We start from the raw sequence: 21361 nt of genomic DNA on the forward strand, positions 1-21361 counted from the left end.
TGACTAATGTGTGAATACATACTGTGTTTGTCATTCTGGATCTGTGTTACCTTACTCAGGATGGTTTTTTCTAGTTCCATCAATTTGCCTGCAAATTTCATGATGTCATTGTTATTTACAGCTGAGTAATACTCCATTGTGTAATGTACCACATTTTCTTTATCCAGGGGGCATCTAGGTTGTGTCTGGCCATTACAAATAATGCTGCTATGAACATAGTTGAGCAAGTGTCTTTGTGTTTTGATTGTGCATTCTTTGGGTATATGCCCAACAATGGTATTGTTGGATCTTGAGGTAGATTGATTCCCAGTTTTCTGAGAAATTGCCACACTGATTTCCAAAGTGGGTGTACATTTGCACTTCTATCAGCAGTGGAGGAGTGTTCCCTTTACTCCACATCTTCTCAGGCTTGGGGTGGAGTTTCCACCAGAACATTCCAGACTCTTTGGGTATATGGATGCCAGGGGCTGGGGTGGAGCTTCCACCAGAACAAGGTGATTGACAGACATGGGCTACCATACCTAGTTTATGAAATGCTATAGACAGAACCCAGGGCTCTGTGAAGGCTACACACATGATTTACCAACTAAGCTGCATTGCAAGCCCATTTTAGGTTGTTTTGAGGCACAGTTTCCTGTATTCCAGGTTTTCCTAAAACTTACTATGCATTTAAAGATGACCTTGACATCCTTCCTCTAACTCCCAAGACAGTTATAAGATGGAATCTCAGAGTTGTTTGAGTTGTATCTCCCCAATGACTAAGGATACTAAGTGTCTTTTGGTCACTTGAGATTTTGTTGTTGTTGTTGAGAATTCTCTGCTTAGAACTGTACCCCATTTTAAAAATTACATTATTTGATAATTTGCTGTCTAGTTTCTCGAGTTCTTTTTATATTTTGGATATCCGCCCTCTGTCAGATGAGGGATTGGTGAAGACCTTTTCCAATTCTGTAGGATGCCGTTTTGTCTTATTCACCACAACCTTTGCCTTATAGAAGCTCCTCAGTTTCAGGAGGTACCATTTATTAATTGTTTCAGTGTCTGCGCTACTGTTATTATATTTAGAATATAATGGTCTCTTTGGGAGGGGAGAGGGAGCTGAGAGAAAGAGAGGGCTGAAGAGGAGGTGAGAAGAGGAAATGGGGGAGCAGAAAGGTTGAGTTGGGGGAAGAATAGAGGAGAGCAGGATGATAGATATCCTAATAGAGGGAGCCATTATAGATTTGAGGAGACATCTGGTGCTAGGTAGAATTCCAGAGATCTACAGGGATGATACCAACTGGCAATCGGGGCAATAGTGGAGAGGCTTCCTTGAATTCCTTTCTGTGATAATGAGATTGATGGCTACCTTACATACCACCCTAGAGCCTTCATCCAGTAGCTGATGGAAGCAGAGGTAGACACCCACAGCTAAACACTGAACTGAACTCCTAGAATCCAGTTGCAAAGAGGGAGGAGTCAAGAGTAAAGGGGTCAAGACTGAGCTGGTGAAACCCATAGAAACAGCTGACATGAACAAGGGGGGACTCATGGACCCCAGACTAATGGGTTGGAGGCCAGCATGGGACTGATCCAGTCACCCCTGAATGTGGGTGTCAGTGGGGAGGCCTCAGCAATCTATGGGACCTCTGGTAGTTGACTAGTATTTATCCCTGACTTTGGGAGCCCATTCCACGTGGAGGAATGCTTTCTCAGTCTGGACCACATCAGGGAGGGCCTAGGCCCTGCCCAGGATAATATGACAGACTTTGGAGATTCCCCCATGGAGGATTCCTCCCTGGGTAGTGGAGGGGACATGAGGTGGGGTGTTGGTCGGGGGAGGAGGGGAGGAAGAGGGAGCTAGGATTGACATGTGAAGCAGGCTTGTTTTTAATTTAAATAAAAATGAATTAAGAAAGGAAAGAAAGAATGAAAGGAAGGAAGGAAGGAAGGAAGGAAAAAAGGAAGGAAGGAAGGAAGGAAGGAAGGGGTATTCTGTGCCAATGTGTTCGAGGGTACTTCCTAATTTCTTTTCCATCGGATTAAGTGTAACTGGATTTATGTTGCGGTCTTACGTTTGATCTATTTAGACTTAAGTTTTGTGTATGGTGATAGATGTGGACAGCCTAGTCTTGTTTTGGATTTTAGTGAAATTGTGTTGAGTTTCTGTCCATAAAAGTTTGATGTTGGCTGTTGGCTTGCTATATATTACCTTTATTATGTTTATATATGTTCCTTGTATACCTGATCTCTCTAAGACCTTTATCATGAAGGGGTGTTGGATTTTATCAAAGGCCTTTTCAGTATCTAATGAGATGATTGTGTGTTTTTTTTTTCTTTCAGTTTGTTTATATGGTAGATTACATTGACAGATTTTCTTATGTTGAACCATCCCTGCATCTCTGGGATGAAGCCAATTTGATCATGGTGGATGATTTTTTGATATGTTTTTGGATTCGCTTGCCCGTATTTTTATTAAGTGTTTTTGTATGAATTCTTATGAAGGAGATTGGTCCATAATTCTCTTTGTTTGTTGCATCTTTGTGTGGTTTGGGTATCAGGGTAACTGTCGCCTCATAAAAAGAGTTTGGCAATGTTCCTTCTATTTCTATTATGTGGAACAATTTGAGGAGTATTGGTATTAGCTCTTCTTTGAAATTTGGTAGAATTCTGTTCTGAGACCACATGGCCCTGAGCTTGTTTCAGTTGGGAGTCTTTCGATGACTGCTTCTATTTTCTTAGAGGACATAGGTTTATTTATGTTGTTTATCTGGTCTTGATTTAATTTTGGTATGTGATACCTATCCAGAAAATTGTCCTTTTCTTTTGGATTTTCCAATTTTGTCGAGTACGTGAGCTAATGATTCCCTGGATTTCCTCAGTGGTTGTTGTTATGTCTCCCTTTTCATTTCTGTTTTTGTTAATCTGGATAGTCTCTCTTTGTCTTTGGTTAGCTTGGATAAGGTTTGTCTATCTTGTTAATTTTCTCCTTCCCCTACTTGTTAAAGGATTGCTAAACTTTTGTTTTTGAGGTGGCAGTAAGAAGAGGAAAGTATTTGTTATGCAGGTATTTGGAGTGAGAAGGTCTAGGTTCAATGTGATGCTGTTTCCATACCAAGGTAGAGGAAGCCACAGGCTTTGCTGATTAGGTAATGACCATTAGGGCTATAGAACTCTCGAACATTCTGTTTGACTGTCAGTATCTTGAACTATGACATACTCTCAAATTTTGATACTCTGAAAATGTGGCATAGCTATTTTTTAAATAAATCCTGATACCAATCTCCAAGGAAATTTCAGAAATAAATCTAATTTTGAATTTGTTTACGACAGTGGACTCTATTAAAAATACCAAAAGCAATGATTTAATTAGTTTTAGATGAAAAGACAAAAATTGCAGAAAAGTTTAGTGTGAAAATGAAAAAATAAGGTATGATTTGTATTATGTAGTCAAAGAAGCAGCGACTCATCATTTTTGAGTGTGATAATGAGGAAAGAAATATTCATGTGGGTGTTTGATGATTAATAGTTGATGTGTGTTAAATGCTCAAAGGGGAAAAAAAAGCATGGTATAAATTCCAAATATTATTATTTTATTCCCAGAATGCTGTCAGGCTTCATGGCTGCTTTCCCATGTGCCCATCTTTTTGCACCTGTTCCTAGAACTTCTATCCACAGCAGCATGGCGTTCACTGTCACTGAAAGTCTGTTCCAGAAATTTCCCTTCTGAGCATCTCCACATGTTCCTATCCTGGGTTGTCAAATCTATAGATCTTTAAAGTATAGGACACAGTTTCTTATACCGCTTTGTGAGTGGAAAGAACACACATAATTAAATATACATCTCTACCTTCAATAACTTGTCAAATAATTTTCCATATTAATTTTTCTAAAATTAATTGCTCTGCGTGGCTTATACCATGAGAATATGCTATGCAACATTTTTAACTTAAGCAAATCTTGGTGAGCTGCTTTCATGATGATTGGTGCTTTTTTCCTCTTATTTTCAAGCCTTACCTTTGCTCATGCAAGTAGAAACTTCAATTTGCAAATCCACTACAACTAAACTCATATCTCCTTGTTTATTAAAAAGAATTATAAAGTTGACACATTTTGTAAATTATAATTTATCTGCAGGAGAATTCTTTTTGTTTTGAAAGCTAAGCCAACACTTTTTGCCCTAAAATTAGGATTAAATTTAAGCAAAATTATATATAAAGTTATACATTGTAATTTATAAGAAAATGTCAATCTCAAAAATTTCTCTTATGTAGGTCCTTAAACATGAATATTAATTTTGAACTATCACTATATATCTGCTGCTTTATCATGCATATTTATATATTATGCTTTGGTATTATAAAACTGAAACACATTAGAAAGTGCTTAGCTGTGTATAATTCCTTATTCATGAAGAAGTACTATATGAATGGCCTGATCCTTTGTCTAGGAGATCATAAAGAAGAAACTTTTGTTTATAGTGTTTGCAGTGATTACACAGAACCAGTTATGGAAGTTCCAGAGCTGTTACATGGAATATGTTGATTGAAGGCATTTGTACAGCAAACTAATTAACATTGTGATGCAATTTAGCCACATACAAATTTCACTTTAAAAGTTACTTTACTTGGGAGGCAGAGGCAGGCGGATCTATGTGAGTTTGAGGCCAGCCTGGTCTCCAGAGCGAGTGCCAGGACAGGCTCCAAAGCTACACAGAGAAACCCTGTCTGGAAAAACAAAAAACAAACCAAAACAAAAAGTTACTTTATAATATCTCAGTGTGCTCATTTTAATTCCTTAAATTTTTAATTTTCAAAAAATATTTTAAATTTTATTTTCATTTTAAATTTTATTTTCATATTTAAATAAATGTTTATTTATTTAAATCAGCACTTTCCTTTTTTCTTGCCAACTCCTTGCATGTCCTCTTTCCTTATTCCCTCTCAAATTAATGGCCTTTATTTCTTTAGTTTTTATTGTCACATATACACACACGTGTGTGTGTGTGTGTGTGTGTGTGTGTGTGTGTGCGCACACCCACGCTTGTGTGTACACACATTCAATGTATATTTAAATATATATTTATATTAAAATAAATAGTATATAAATAAATATTGCTTATGTTTATATGATTTCAGGGATGACAATTTGATATTTATTTTACTTTCAGTGCTTTGGATCTGGGATTTAACCATGAGACTTATACATGCTGTTCAGGTGCCTATCACTGAAGGATGTTTACAGGTCCTTAAATATTTGCTTTGAAGTGATATTGTTTAATTGACCAATCAGAAATACATTCATTTCTATGTACAATGCCATTCTTGGCTACTTATATAGCATAGAATGATTATAGCTAGCTCATCACTTCATTTTTAATGTTAAGATGTTTAAGATTTATTCTCATAATTGTTTATTAATATAAAAGTCACAATAAATACACATTATTAATTATATACGTACACACACACACATGATGCCTATAAATCACAACAATGACCAGTATGACAAGATATCCATAAAGGTGTAATATTGGAGATAGTCAGGCAATGATTATCAAAAGTCTAAATTTTAAATGATATATTCAAAAGGCAGGGTAATAATTTGATAGATTTCTCTCCATTCTTTCATAAATATAATAGCTCATGCTTGGATGGTTTATCAAAAACATTTTATATCTAAATTAAATTTCACTTGTACTTATTTTTCAAACTTCTATTTACTTATTTACATGTTCATTTATTTAGATGCACACACTAGGGAAATGCTTTAGAATTAATTACACTCTCAATACTCATTTGTAATTAATATACTTGATATTTTTTTAAGAAATGTAACATCTTGATAATGTCAGTAATAAATATGTAATCTGAAAATGTCTTAAGTAAATGCTATGTTTTATAAATAATGAATTGTATTGTATTTTTTTTTTTTTTAAAAAAGGACCAAATTCTACCTTCTAAGTACAACTTTCTGCCAGTGAATGGAGCTCTCTATTGAGGTTTAGTAGACTTAAGTGTTTTTCAAGTGCCTGGCCTAGGGGGAAAAAGTGGTGGGCTTTTTGAATAGGGATGAAACAAATGTCTTCAAATTGGAAACATTTGCTGGCAAAGCAGATGTTTCATTTGAGACACGTGTTTTTGAGTGTGTGAACATGCCAAGCAAAATGTCTATGTGTGTAAGAAGCTATATTTAAAATGAAATATGGCAATGTGGAACCAACAATTGGGTTGTATGTATTAAGTATGAAAAAGTAGTTGCTAAAAGTGATTGGGTTAGTCTACTAACAGGGATCCAAATTTAGGTCATTGCTCTTGCTTGGCATCCACTTTACCTACTGAGACACCATCTACATTTAAAGAATTCAGTGTCCAACATAACAGGTTTGAGTTTGTCTTAGTTACTTTTCTCATTTCTGTGAGAAAATCCTTGACAGGAAGCAACCTGAAGTATGTAAGGTTTGTTTCAGTTTACAGTTAGAAGGTGCAGTCCTGTCATAGCAGCAAGAGTTTGAGGCAGCTACTCACATAGCATTCATAGTTAAGAAACAGAAGACGAGGAATCCCTCTGCTCAGATGATTTCTCTTTTTATTCAGTATAGGAGCCCAGTCACACTGTGGCTGTATATTCCCACTGAATAACCCCCACACTGGCATACCCAAAGCTTTCCGCAGTGATTCTAAATGCCATCCAGTTGACAATCAAGATTAACCAGCACAGAGTCTAAAGTGCCTTCAAACCCAGGGAGAGAAGCATGTGCAATTCAAGTTCCTTAAGTTTCCATACAGATGGAAGTAATTTGACCAGTGACTCCCCGGTTTGGTTCTGTTTTCATTTGCCTGTCAATACATTAATAAGACTACTCTTTACTTGTAGTATGGGTGATTTGTTTGGAATTAGGCCATTATGTCTAACCATATACATAAATGCATTCACTGCTCTTAGGCCAGAATGCTATGGTGAAAATTTATTATAAATACTTTTCATATTTTAACTATGAATAAACACAGTATGTTTACCTCACCATACTCTGCTATAAGAATACATAAGAATTATTTATGTAATTTAGTGCTATTTAAAATTTACTTTGTTTCTAATTCAGGAGATTATTCACAGAGTTGTAATGAAAGTTATAAATCCATGTAATTATTTCATTGTGAGTAATTACTTAAAATCAAATTTATAGTTTACAATACATTCTGAATTACCTTTTGGGAGACATTTTGCAGTTTAACATTCCATCAGCAATATTATATGTACCCTTCTCCTGCAGGGCTGATACAGTACTTTTTGTTCAAGATTATCTTATTCCCATTTTAATTTGCATCCCCTGTCTATAGGTGGAGGTGAACATTTAATTACCAATCTTAATGTTTCTTTATGCTTATCTAAAAATTCAGGTGTTAATTATTTTGCTATTTTGGACAAAAAGTTAATATTATCTACCCGAATATTTCAAATTAGATCCACTAAAAAACAATTTACCCCAATTAAAGCACTATGTATAAACCTTTGTATGTTTGCTCTATTAGTGTTTGATAAATTCTCATGATCCATAATCTGTTATTCATTTATAAGAAAATACAGTTTGACAATGGTTTTTATACTAAGGTAGACCGTCTTTATTCCATAATTATATTGATATTTGGTTTTTTTTTTTTGTCCTTTAAATATTTCACCTTTGTGTAGAGAGAGAGAAAAACACACTTTGAAAGTGGGAGTGGAGTATAAGGAAAGACTGTGAATGTGTGTGTGTGCTCTTAAATGCATTAATACAACTTGGTCAGTCTTTGCAATGTTATCTGTATGTATGTTTCCAAAGCTGATCATTTGTTATTGGTTAATCAATTGGTGTTTCCCTCTTTGTGAAAGATTTTTCTCCTGGTCTGAATGTTTCTTAGTTGCCTGTAGTTCTCTATGTAGGACTCAAGACCTAATAGGTTTCTTCCATCCATGTTATCCTGTCTCTTGGTGTCATTTTTGTCCAGCTCATGTTTAGGCAGCCATGTTGGTGAGACTGTATGGGTATAACTTCTGGTATTCCTAAGTGACACAATCTCACAGTAAATTCCCTCTTCCTTTGGCTCTTACAATCTTTCTGACCTTTCTTCAATAATTCCTGAGCCATAGGTACAGGAGATGTGTTTTAGATATGTCAGTTGGATTGGGCCCCACAATTCTGTATTTTGATTTGGGTTTGGTTTTCTGTAGTGGCATTTGTTGCAAGAAGTTTCCTTGAGGAAGGATGAGTACTACACTTACCTGCAAATTTCATGATACCATTCTTTTGAATCCCTTGCTCTGGAAGATCTTCATAGCCATTCTTGTAGGGCTTCCTTTCTATATGAGTAGTGTTTTCTGTACCCTTACATGTTGTCTTCATTTTTTAAAAATGTTACTTTAATTTTCAAGGTTGGACTTGGGCTTCTGATGTAGTTCATTAGTTATATCTGTCTGTCTTTTTTCTCAAGTCATTTTTCTTTTTCAGTATAGACAGGCACACTGTTATAGAATGGACTAAGCTGTAATAGGGTTGAAACATTGTTTTCTTTTGTGAAACTCTTGTCCAGGGCTGCAGTTTTCCTTATCCCATGAGAGTTAGTCTCTGTCTGGAAACAGATACTGTCCAGGACTAGGCACACCACTTGCTGGTCTTCTCCTCTGTTGTCTTCTTATGTCACTTTCCATATCTGGTTGTTCTATCTCAAGTAAGCTCTGGTTGGCCAGCAGGTTGGGGCAGGAGATCTCTTGGGAAGTAGGGTGTCTAGTTAGGAGGCCCATGTATCCAGGAGGCAACACCTACTTGGGAGAACATGGATGTCTTATCCTGGAGGACTGGCAGCTTTTAGAGTGGCGATGTGAGATCTTAGTATTTGGAGTCATAAAGCTTGAGGCAATTCAGTGTTTATACAAAGACTTGGAAAATTAAACTCAGAAAAAATAGACTTTGAGGTGGGAAGGAGCAGAGTCTAGTTGATGGGCAGGGGAGATATGGAAACATACACATTTAATTTGTTTAAAGTAGACAATAATATTAATGTTAATGCTGCACCATTTGAGTGTATGTGACTTATGCACACAAGTCTTACTCCCTTGGATACTTTTATTTCTTTTTATTTTTTATTCTTTTTGAGGCAGAGATTCAAAGGTCTGCCTTCCTCTACCTCCTAAGTACTGGGGTTAGAGGGATACACCACTAAGCTGCCCTCACTTGGCTACTTTTCTCACCAGTTTTTATTGTAGTTTTCCTAAACTTTGGTTTATAACGCAAAGATTAACTTAATATTTTAGTCATTGTCTTTCCTTAAGTTAGTTTTGTTAGCACTTAAAAACTTCATTTCCCCTTTTTTATTTGTTTGGTTTGTTTTTGGTTTTTCTTTTAAACCTTGTTTTGTTTTGAGGGTGAGATTACGAGCACAGAGGGCAAATATGAGGGGACAGGGAGATAAATGGGATCAGGGAGATAAGTGGAATTGGAATGCGTGATGTGAACTCCACAAAGAATGAATAAAAGGGAAAAGAATTTAAAATGTAAAAAAAATGAAAATTATATTAACACAATCTTACCCAGTTACCATTTAAATGTGAAGCCACTGAGAGATATATCGTATAGATGATAAGTGACTAATATTACTGCTAGAATTTCATTGATCAAACGATGCAGATACACGAAACACTTTGTCTCTGTGTATGTTTTTATCTTGCTGAAAATTAAAATCTATGGCCTTGCATGTTACACATGTGCTCTACCACTGAGTATCACTTCCAACCCATAGAAAGATATTTAATGCTCTGGCAAACTCTTAAACAAATGCATTAATTCATTGTAATTTTTAGCAATGAAAGTTAACTCTGATATTTTTGGAATTATTTAGTATGGAAATATATCATCTCAGATGTTATTCATTTATTGGAATTCTGTTCCTATTAAAAGCTAATGTTGTAGTGGTATTTAGCAAATGCTTAAGAAAATTATTCCAAAGCTGAGGGAACAGCTACATAATAGGTATGTGCTTCATGTATACAGGACCCTGTGCTTAATCCCCACAATAAAAAAAAGACTCATGTTCACATATAGTCTTTGTAATTTCTCTGTAGTGTATTGTGAGGTGTGGGTGCATTTGAGACTATGTTGACACTGTCTTCCTCTGTTGATGTCTGCCTTGGCTTTTTGTTTGTTTTGTTTTTGTTTTTTTGAGACAGGATATTTCAGGGAATCTTTCCAGTAGCTCTTTTCAGCTGTACTGGATGGCCAATGAACCCTCTGCATCTGCCTCTCTCTGACTCACCATACTAAAGGGGTTCCCAGGGTACATGGCTGCACTCAGTTCTTATGTGGTTGGTTAAAATCTAAACACAAATCCTCATGCTTGGACAGAAAGATCTTTACCTACTGAACCATTGCCCTGGCTCTCCAGTTTAACCTTCTGGGGTATTTCTTTAACAGTAAGTAATTATGTGATAATTTCACAGAAGAAATGGAACAGTATATGAGGTCTCCTCTGAAGTTTTGGTCAGCTGCTTAATTTCAGGAAACTGCTGCCTCCATGCTCACTATACTTCGAAGATTTTCATTTTAGTGTTTGCACTGTTGTAATTTCCTGATGTGATGCTCATGTAAATGATATAATTATGGATGCTAGTTCTTCTATTTCTATTTTTAATACTGAAAAATATCAGAATCAATCCATTTTTATATAGAATAATTATTTCCTAAAAGAAACTGCTTATTCATTTAAGTGATAGTATTGAACTATACATTTGTTTCTTATCAATTCATTAATCTTAGCTAATTTTTTGTAGTGGTGATGGGGATTTCGAGACAGGGCTTCTCTCTGTAGCTTTGGAGCCTGTTCTGAGACTTGCTCTGTAGACCAGGCTGATTTTAGCTAATTTTTACTGTTACTGTATTTTTGTGATACAGAATTTACCATGATATGTTCATTGTGTAATTTAGGTATATAGCTTATTTTATTATTGACATATTTACAAGAAACCATTTGAGCTCATAATAAAACAAATACATGTGATATTATAAACTGAAACATTGTACCAATAAATATATTGAGTTTCTATATTCCTCAGAAGTTCAAAGGAAATGTTAAATAATTTAGTGTTGGTTCATAATTCTAAGTTTCATTTCTTTAACATTCGTTTTGGAAATTTGGGGCAAATAAAATTGTTGCAAAGCCAATGATAACTTCAACTACAAAATGAAATTTTTGTGTGTTTAATTTAATGGTGTTCTCTCCTGTGCACCATTACTTTTTATTTCACAAAGAAACAAAGCCTACAGAATAGCATAATAGACAAGTACAGGAGTATACCTAAAGTCAATGTTAAATATTGGTTTTGAAGAATGATGCCATGAAGTAAGTACCTCTAAAAAAATTTCCAAAAACTTTAATTTAAATTTCATACAGTTTTGTGGATTAACTACTTATATGAATTCCTTGAGTTATTATTTTGACAAATGCAATCAAATTACAGTCAAATTTGTCAGCCTCAATTAGCCATTTCGAAACTGAGAGTAAATGACAGAGTTTAAGACCTGATTCCATTAGGGATACAGTTGAATGTAAAACTGGTAAACAGGTACAAGGACAAGTTTTTATGAGTGAGTCCTTTGTATTTGATGGTTCCCTGTGATGATTAGCTTGCCAGAACAGTAAACTTCACATTTTACAAACTATCACTAGATACCATACAAGGGTGATTTTTGATTTGTTCAAATAACACTTTGATGGAAACTTCAATTAAGTAGAAGACCTAAAGTGATCACAATGAGCTGTGCTGTCATCATAAGGGCACGTAGTTATGAAATCATTACTACAATGTTCTTTGAAACACATTGCACAAGCTAGGCGTTGGTGGCACACACTTTTAATCCCAGCACTCGGGAGGCAGAGGCAGGTGGATCTCTGTGAGTTCGAGACCAGTCTGGTCTACAAAAGCTGGTTCCAAGACAGCCTCCAAAGCCACAGAGAAAGCCTGTCTCGAAAAAAAAAAAGAAAGAAAGAAACACATTGCACATATATATTTACAGTGTCCATGATTTACAATTTCATTTCAGGGTTCTTGCTAGAGCACCATGGGATTTTCTGGTTTTTTGAGTTAATGCTATTGATCTTTCTGTAAATGTTAATTATACTTTATTGACTACTTTATTTTTCATGATCAACAGTAATTCAATATAGTGCTGTATGTACTGTTGATTTTAAGATGCTTCTACCAAAGAGCAACTTGTCACTTCTTTTTTTCCTTCAGAGCCATCTCCTGGGTAACTGCTCACATTTATTCAGAACAGGGACAAGTGGCCTTTTTTTGTATTTGTATTAGAACATAGAGAAAATATCTTTCTTGTCTAGGCCTACTTTTTAATCCTGTAGCTTGCAACATACAGTTTCATAAATAAAGAGTGAAGGCCAACCATTTTTTATCAGGAGTTAGAGCAGAATTAACCTTTCAAACATTCATCAGTCTTTTAATTACCCAGCTCTTAATGTCTCAGAGACACTATCTTCCCTAACTTTTGTCATGATATAGTTATAATATTCTATCCCCAAAAGTAGTACTTTGACTTTCAATCCCTTTTGTTCCCCTTGATGTCTCATTTATATCTTGTTTAATCATCATAATATTTGTAAAGCGTAAAAGAACTGGTCCTGAAAATAGACAATTTGTTGAAATTGCCTCATTTTCATTGTTTTAATTATTGAAAAAAGACTGTCTTGATTGATTTTTCCATTTGCTAACTCATTAAAACTTCATTTTTTAAACTTTTACTCTATAACATCTACTTCATGCAAGAGTTTCCTGGTGCTGTAGTGTGCAGTGTTCTGACTGAATAAGCTTAGGAATATGGAAGCTCCTAATCTTGGACCTAATGTACATGCATAGTTATGATAACAGTTGCATATATGTGTGCTCACCTATGGAGGGGGCACTAGGATTTGGATATATTGATCTCTGTCTCTCTGTGTGTGTGTGTGTGTGTGTGTGTGTGTGTGTGTGAGAGAGAGAGAGAGAGAGAGAGAGAGAGAGAGAGAGAGAGAGAGAGAGAGAGAGAAACAGAGACACAGAGAGACAGAGACACAAAGAGAGAGAGAAATTTCACCATCCCTCATTTTTAATTTAATACTTATCATTAGAAGTTAATATTGGAGGAGGGATGGGGATGTAGCTTAGTTAATAGTGTGCTTCCCTAACCTAAGAAAAGTGCAGGGTTTAATATCCACCATCACATAAACCTGATTAGATCATACATACTCCCAGTCCCAGTAACTGAGTGTGGCGACAGATCACAAGTTCAAGGCATTCCCCAGTTATATAACAAGTTTGAAGCCAGCCTAGGGTACTTGAAATGTTGTCTCAAAATCAAAAACAAAGTGTTATCCAAAATGAATTTGATATTATAAGGTCATCACTGAAATGATTTGTGCCAAACCCATTTATTACTGAGAACAGTTTGCCAGGGGTGAGTGAAGATATCAGTATAGAATACTATGAACCATATACATGCTTAATAATTCTTGTTTTTTTGGTTTTTGTTGTTGTTGTTGTTTTGAGACATGTTATCTCTGTGTAACAGTACTGGCTGTCCTGGAACTCTCTTTGTAGAATAGGCTGTCCTCCAAATCACAAAGATCCACCTGCTCCTGCCTCCGAAGTGCTGGGCTTAAAGGTGTGTGCCACCACAGCCCAGCAAAGATTTATTTATGTATTATGTATCCAGCATTCTGCCTGCATGTATGCCTGCACTGCAGGCTAGAAGAGGGCATGGGAATGCATTATAGATGGTTGTGAGCCACTGTGTGGTTGCTGGGAATTGAACTCAGGATCTTTGGAAGTGCAGCCAGTGTTCTTAACCTCTGAGCCATCTCCCCCCTTAACAATTCTGAAAGAAAGCAGATGTTTAACTTTCTCTGTCTGTCTGTCTGTCTGTCTGTCTGTCTGTCTGTCTCTCCATATATATATATATATATATATATATATATATATATATATATGTATATATATATATTATAGCATTTTTTTAAAAGATTTATTTATTTATTATGTATACAGTGTTCTGCCTACATGTATACCTGCACACCAGAAGAGGGCACCGGATCTCATTACAGATGGTTGTGAGCCACCATGTGGTTGCTGGGAATTGAACTCAAGACCTCTGAAAGATCAGCCAGTGCTCTTAACCTCTGAGCCATCTCTCCAGCCCATATATTTTTAAGTGATATAAATTTCTGGATGATGTAGCTCAATCTATGTTTCTTATAAAAAAAAAAAGAAAAGAAAAACACCAGTGACAGGGTATGGAGTCAGTAAAACACTTTCCTTATAAGCCTGCGGTCTTGGGTTTGGTTCCTGATACTGTGGGCCATCTTGGGCATGGTGGTGTGCACTGGTAATACCAACACTGGGAACATGAGAGCAGAGGATTACTTCTGACTCACTAACCCACCAGCCTAGCCTCATTGGTAAGACTACTGGCAAATTCGAGGCACAGTGCACAAGGTTGTCCTACAGCCTACACAGGCGCGCGCGCGCGCACACACACACACACACACACACACACACACACACACACAAGATCTTGAAAGAATGACATTTTCTTTTTCTGGCCAGAGACCTGTATGAAAGATGTGTACTGTGACTACCCACACCATAGTATTTTTAGTGACTTACATTAGCTCTCCTGTTCTCTGTACAAGGAGGTTAAACCAATTGTGTGAATGCGATTAAATTCTAGACCATGATACAGTTAAGAGTGGAAACTATCCATCACAATGAAGAATGAATTGTCGATTAATTTTGTAAAATATAATTGAAAGGCATTTTTAGTTGGCAAATTATATATTTGTTATAGCAAATAAAGAATACATTTGTCAATAGGGGACATTTGAAGCTACCAGATGAAATGTTTGGAGAACTTGTGCAGTATGAGTCATCATTTTGACACCAGTATTCTTGTTAAAATGGGAAAAGGGATAAACTTATGAAATGCATTGATTGTTTTGTTTGAAATGTAACTTTTTTTTTTTTGAGACTTGGTTTCACTGTGTAACTGCCCTACAGATCCCAGAACCTACTTTGTAGAACAGGCTGTCCTCCAACCCACAGAGATCCACTTGCTTCTGCCTCCCATTATATTATTTTTAGAGATATTTTTTTCTTTTATATAAGCCTGTGTAATAGTTTCAAACAAAGGAAAATAAGTGCTTAGCAGATAGAAAACTAAGACAGTAATAAATCAGGAGGTTTGGTAGTAAAAACATTTGTTGAAAATATTCCCTACCTGTAAGGTTGGCCTTTTATGTTCACAGATAGATAAGTTCTAATTCATTTTGGGTCCATAATTTTATTAGTGTAAGAAATGCCTATTTGTCAGAAACACAGTCAAAGCCTGAGAGAAGTCAGTGATAGTCTTGAGTAATGTGTTGCATGTGCACATTGTATTACATTTGCACAATATGTTACACACACATTTTTAAAATTTTATATATTTAATTTTTTATTCTTTGACAATTTCCCATGTATATACAATATATGTTAACATGTTCTCTGCTTCCCATTTTCCAACACATCTCCCCCAACTCCATGCCATATATATGTATATATAATGTATTAGTATATTTACATCTCTTTCCTCTTTCCTTTCTTCCCTCAAGCCCCTTTGCAGCCCCATCCCTTCAACTCCTTCTAAGCCTCCTCAATTATCAAATTAAAAATTTCTTTTTCTCTATTATGGGTGCGCATATATGTATTTACATGTATGTGTAAATATAACCAGCTGAGTCTGTTTTATCATTTATGTGTATGTAGTTTTAAGACCAACTTATTTGTATATAGATAACAAGTTAGATGCTCATCCCTGGGATGAGAGGCTAAATCTCCCTCTCTCTGCAGTCATTAGTTGCCTGGTTCACCCCTGTAATATTTTACTCCATCTGCACTAGCATTTCTATTGATATTAACATTGTTCAATTCTTATTTTATAGACATTTCTATGAGAGATTGTTTCATAGCAGGTATCCTGTAATTCTGGCTCTTATAGTCTTTATGTCTCCTCTTCCATGATGTTGTTAAAACAATAGTATATTTCTGATATAAAGCTAATTTGATTATAGTGGATTATCATCTGTATATGTGCCTGTGTTAGGTTTCCATATATATATATATATATATATATATATATATATATATATATATATGCTTGTAAACACAAGGGATGGTGGTGGGAACAGGGAAGTATGAGAGTGGAAAGGTGAGCCTCACCAGTCAAAGGTGGCTCTTGAACCAAGCAAGTTCTAAGGCCACCAATCTGGACCTAGGCATGTGGGATGGGGGGGTGGTAGAGAGTGATGGGAAAAGGAAGAAGCAACTTACCTAAGTAGCCACATAAAAAGGATGAGTCACAGTGGCTACATAACAAGGAAAGGTCACAGGCTCTAGGTTTGGAACTAGGTTTATTCATTTGCCTTCTCAGTAGGATGTGGGGAGAATGGAGGAAGAGAAGAAAAGCTTACCAAACAAAGGTGGCTCAGCATCATGGGCAACAAGTCTGGAACTAGCCACACACATTATTATTATCAGAATGTCTGAATAGCCTTGTCAGAGAGCTCATTTTCACCAATTACATATCAGATTCTCTTTTGTATTCCATGTTGCAAATATGTGCTTAGTTACCTCTAGGGCCTTAGTATTCCCTGAGGCTATTTCATAGTGTGTGTATTTGTAATCAAAGTAATCCAGCATTTTTACACGCTTTCAGTTTTTTTGGATGTATTTTAAAAGTATAATTAGAATTTGCTGTTAAGTATTGTTAGAAATCAAGCTATACCTGTAGATTTTAAATTTTTAGTATTCTTTTCAAAATATTTCCCAGAAGTGCCCCTCACTTCACTGCTTAAAGTGTAAAATAAAAAAAAAAAGTGATTAGATTTACATGGCTAAATTCCTTTTGTAAGATTTTTTTTATTATATTTTTTATTCAACTGCCAGTGAAAAGGTGTTTTTACTCAAGTTAAAGAATACACACATAAGGTAAGGCATAAAGAGAGAGACCCTCTACAAAATAGAGGGAGGCTGAAGTCCAGTTTCTCCTCAAGTTCTGGAGTTTAACGAACTCTAATTTAGGGCTGGTCAGTCTGAGAAAAGCCAGAGAGGCTGATTATGCCACTAACTTTACACTGCACATGGATCTAGCCTAAATTTGTTAGATTGGTCCTCCTGTACTGGAGCCCTACTGTCTGGGGGAAAAGTTACCCTGACCTTTGCCTTAGGTTAGAAGGGTAGGAAAGAAGCAAAAACTTTTCAATCTTTATTATCTATCTATGTGTATTCTTATCTGTGTACTTACTACGAATTTAACTCCTAGTCCCTCCTTCTCTCCTGGGCCACGCTAACTGCTCTTAGGAGGCTGGGGGCATAGACTTCTTTAACTGCCTTGAGTTGGCAACTGGGATATGTAGGAGCGCTCAACAGAATGCTTTAGAGGAAGATTGATTTAAGAGGCCAGCATAAAAGTTACCAATGGCAAAGAACATACAACTGCCATATAATGATAACATACATCTTGGGCTCATGAGGTAGCATCTGCAACACATAAAACAGAGATTGTTAGTATAATTCCAAGAGTGTAGTTAAGAAAATAGCCATGGCAGGTTTGTATTTATTATTGGAAGAGAACAAGCCAAAAAAAAAAAAAATCCAAAGAACCCTTGGCAAGCTTTGTCAAAGGGGTCAGCAAGATTGATAATTTCTTTGCCATCATTGTCCCAGTGTAAGGTATATTCCATGTGAAGTCTGTTGGTTTAGTTCAAGAGTTTGTGAAGCTTTTCATTGGGCAGCTTAAGTTCAGAGGTTGGCCATTGGATCTCCTCTATTTCAATCTTGTAGTGAAATATTTAGAGACAGGTTAATGAGGGGAAAATTCAAGACATCATGATTAATCTAAGTCTTGTTTAGTAAGGTGAAAAGCAATGGTGCATCTGACAGGACCATGTACCAGAGCCTTGTAGAGTGATGGTTTTCCCCCTTGCTAATGCTATGACTCCTTTAGTACAGTTCCTCATGTTGTGGTGATCCAATAATAAAATAATTTTTGTTACTACTTCCTGACTGCAATTTTGCAACTGTTATGAATGATAATGTAAATAGTTTTGGAAGTAGAGGTTTGGCAAAAGTGTCATGACCTATAAGTTGAGAATCACTGCTATAGAGTTGTTTATCTAAATCTAGATTGACTTAAGTTTTGTTTGGATCAAAGTGTAACTGTGTAATCAGCTCTTGTTACACGACTCTTCCTATATAGCTGATTGTATGTCTGTAAGTTTAAAGGATGTCAGAGTAACAGTTTCATTGGCAGTCCCTTTACAGCAACAGATGCCCCAGCCAATGCACCAGATGTGATGTCTGTTGGGATGTCCAGGGGACCATGGTCCACAGTGAAATTCTTAAGATGCTTTGCTTTTATATCAGGATACCTGCATCTTTACTTTCCAGTTTCTTCTGGTGCAATAACGTTACTCCATTACCATTTTCATTTTTGAAGTTGAGTCATGATTTTGTTATGCAGCACTTGTTTGATATATTTTTAACTGAAGATACTCCTCTAACCAATTCCTAAGACCGTACTGAGATTACGGATCCCAGTCATTATGCATAGCTCAAGGCATGGAGAGCAATATGGAAGGAACAGAGAAGTACTTGTCTTAGCTGGAGAGATGACTGGGTGAATAAAGTGCTTGTTGCACGAACATGAGGACTTGAGTTCAAATTCTGTAGCAAGGGCATAAAAGCTTGGCATAGTGCAGTATTCCTGTATCTCTGGTAATTAGGTAAGAGATGGATAGGTTCTAGGAGCTGGCCGCCCAGTTAGTCTAGCCCAAACACTAAGTTCCAGGTAAGGGAGAGACCTTGTCTCAAGAACTGAGGTAGACAGTGATGTAGAAGACCTGTTCCCTACACATACACATATATGCATGGCTGAGCACACCCACACATCAACACTCATACCTCCTCCACAAATGAAAGGTTTGTCTCATTTCTGCTTCTGTCCTAATTGTGCCTCCAAGTCTTATTTTGTGACATGATCTTGTTATGCACTTCTATGAGATGAGATTTTTTTTTTTTGAGGATTTATACAGATTTCTTTTAAAATACAGAGTGTTGTTGTAACCCTGTTGTGCCTCATGGGTCTGGTGAGTTCTCTCCAGGAGGGAATGTGAGGTAGCCAATCTTGTGAGAGGACTCTTTTGAGTAATGGCAGCTGTGGTCAATTCAAGACAAAGACAATTATTCCTTATCCAGATAACAGTGTTCTGTAGCAGTCAGTGAGTGCTGATCATCTAATTGTGTAGTAAGTAGTTTCTATAATCCTCAGTACCCTCATGCCACACTTTATGACTAGTCTTCATTTGTCTAACTTTTCCACCCACCACATCCAACTAATCTATTCTATTGATACACAAGCAAATGTAGGTTCAGGAAACAACTGTTTTTGCAGTATGTACCTGACATTCATGGTGATTAGACAATTTGTTTAACCCTTACTTTTTTATGTTCTCTGTAAAACATTGCTAATTAAGATATCCCAGAGTTTGAGAATTACTTGGTTACATGTGAGTTTATGCTTACTTTTCAGTGAATAAATAATAGAAATGAAATGTTGGGGTTGTTCTTGATATCAATGAGACATACACTTTGCTTTATCCGTATTTTAACCCTTCCTTTCCTCAGCCTGTTATGCATCTTCTTGCCTTCTACCTGGTTACTGTATAAACAGAAGCTTCTTAACCACTACAGCCTACTATCCATGTAAGGCTGTTGTGTCTTCAGAACTATTTGGGGACGACTTACATTTCTTAAATTCTTCAATGCTTGCCTAACGTACACAGGACCATGGATTCTTTCCCCACTATCACTGACAAGATTAATGCTCAAAGTGCTCCACTTTTAGCTAAAATGATAAAAATTCTTTGCTTCAGTCTTTCAAGAGTGGCATAATTTGACTTGACACCATCTTTTCAACATGTTGCCCTAACTTTTCTGGCTCACAGTGCTAACACCTGTACTAAAGGAGGGAATACGTTGCAGTAAACAGTAAAGCACCTGGAAATACCTGAAGTTTGTTTGTTTCCTCTATTTGTCTTTTCTCCTTTCTGATATTATAGATTTAGTTTTACTGATGCTACAATTATTTATTTGCATGCTCAAATCCCCACATCAGACTGGAGATCCCATGCGCAATATTTGCAATATTTATATTGCCTCCTATGGTCCTATCCGTACAGATTGCTCAATTAATATATTGAATTTGAATGAATGAATGAATGAATGAATGAATGAATGCTGTATACAATTTATCTATTTCCTAAAAATCCCTAAGGTTAAGTATGTGTTTTGTGTATTTCAGTAATCCAGGGTGAAATTTACTGTTGACAGGTGAAATTTAACTAAATATTTTTAGACTGCTTTATTTCTTTTTGGGGGGCACATGTCTCATCATTTTGTTTTGTTTATTCATCTATTTTATATCTCAGATGCAGCCTTTCCCCCTCCCCATTCTCTCCCACCAATCCCTCTTCCTCATCCCCCCCAATCATCTTCTATTCCATCTCCATCCAGGAAAGTGCAGGTCTCCTATGAATATCATTAAACCATGGTATATCAATTTGCATTAAGACTAAGCACCCCCATGTGTTTAGGATGGGCAAGGTGACACATGAGGAACAGGGTCCCAAAAATAAGGAAAAACGTTGGAGACACCCCCTGTTAGGAGTCCCATAAGAGAACCAAGCTACACAACTATGGCATATATGCAGAATGCCTAGGTCAATTTCATGCAGGTTCCCTGGTTGTCAGTTCAGTCTCTGTGATCCCGTTAAGAGCCCAGGTTAGTTGATTGTGTGAGCCTTCCCATGGTCCTCCTTGATCCCTCTGGCTCCTACACTACTTTCTCCTCTGATAAATCTAGAAAAAAAATTATCCTGAATGATATAATCTAAACCCAGAAAGATAAACATGATATGTACTCACTCATAAAAGGATATTAGCTATAAAATAAAGGACAACTAAGCTACAATCCTCAGACCCAGAGACACTAGGTAACAAGGAGAGTTCAAGTAGGGGATACTCAGATCTCCCTGGTAAGGGGAAACAGAAGAGATTTTGTGAGTGGACTGAGGGCAGGTGCGGATGGGAACATGAGAGATAAGGAGAGGGTTTGGAAGGAGGGGAAGAGTCTTGAAGAGGACTGATGGGCTCACTTTGGGGTTGGGCAAAACCTTGGCATAGGGGAATACCCCAGAAGTCTATGTGGAGGACCCAGGTTAGACTTTTTGAAAGTGGGTAATAGCCTGAACTGGCTGTCTCCTGTGAC

The 21361-nt window shown here is 36.5% G+C and overlaps 1 protein-coding gene across 5 annotated transcripts in view; it reads left to right on the forward strand.

Moving 5' to 3' along the window:
• The window catches only part of Mettl15 (methyltransferase like 15), a 152519-nt gene that overhangs the window by 40883 nt on the left and 90275 nt on the right, over positions 1 to 21361 (forward strand). The gene's annotated exons all lie outside the window — the stretch shown is intronic.

This window comes from Cricetulus griseus, chromosome 6 (genome assembly GCF_003668045.3).
Source record: "Cricetulus griseus strain 17A/GY chromosome 6, alternate assembly CriGri-PICRH-1.0, whole genome shotgun sequence".
In the NCBI taxonomy this organism is placed as follows: domain Eukaryota; kingdom Metazoa; phylum Chordata; class Mammalia; order Rodentia; family Cricetidae; genus Cricetulus; species Cricetulus griseus.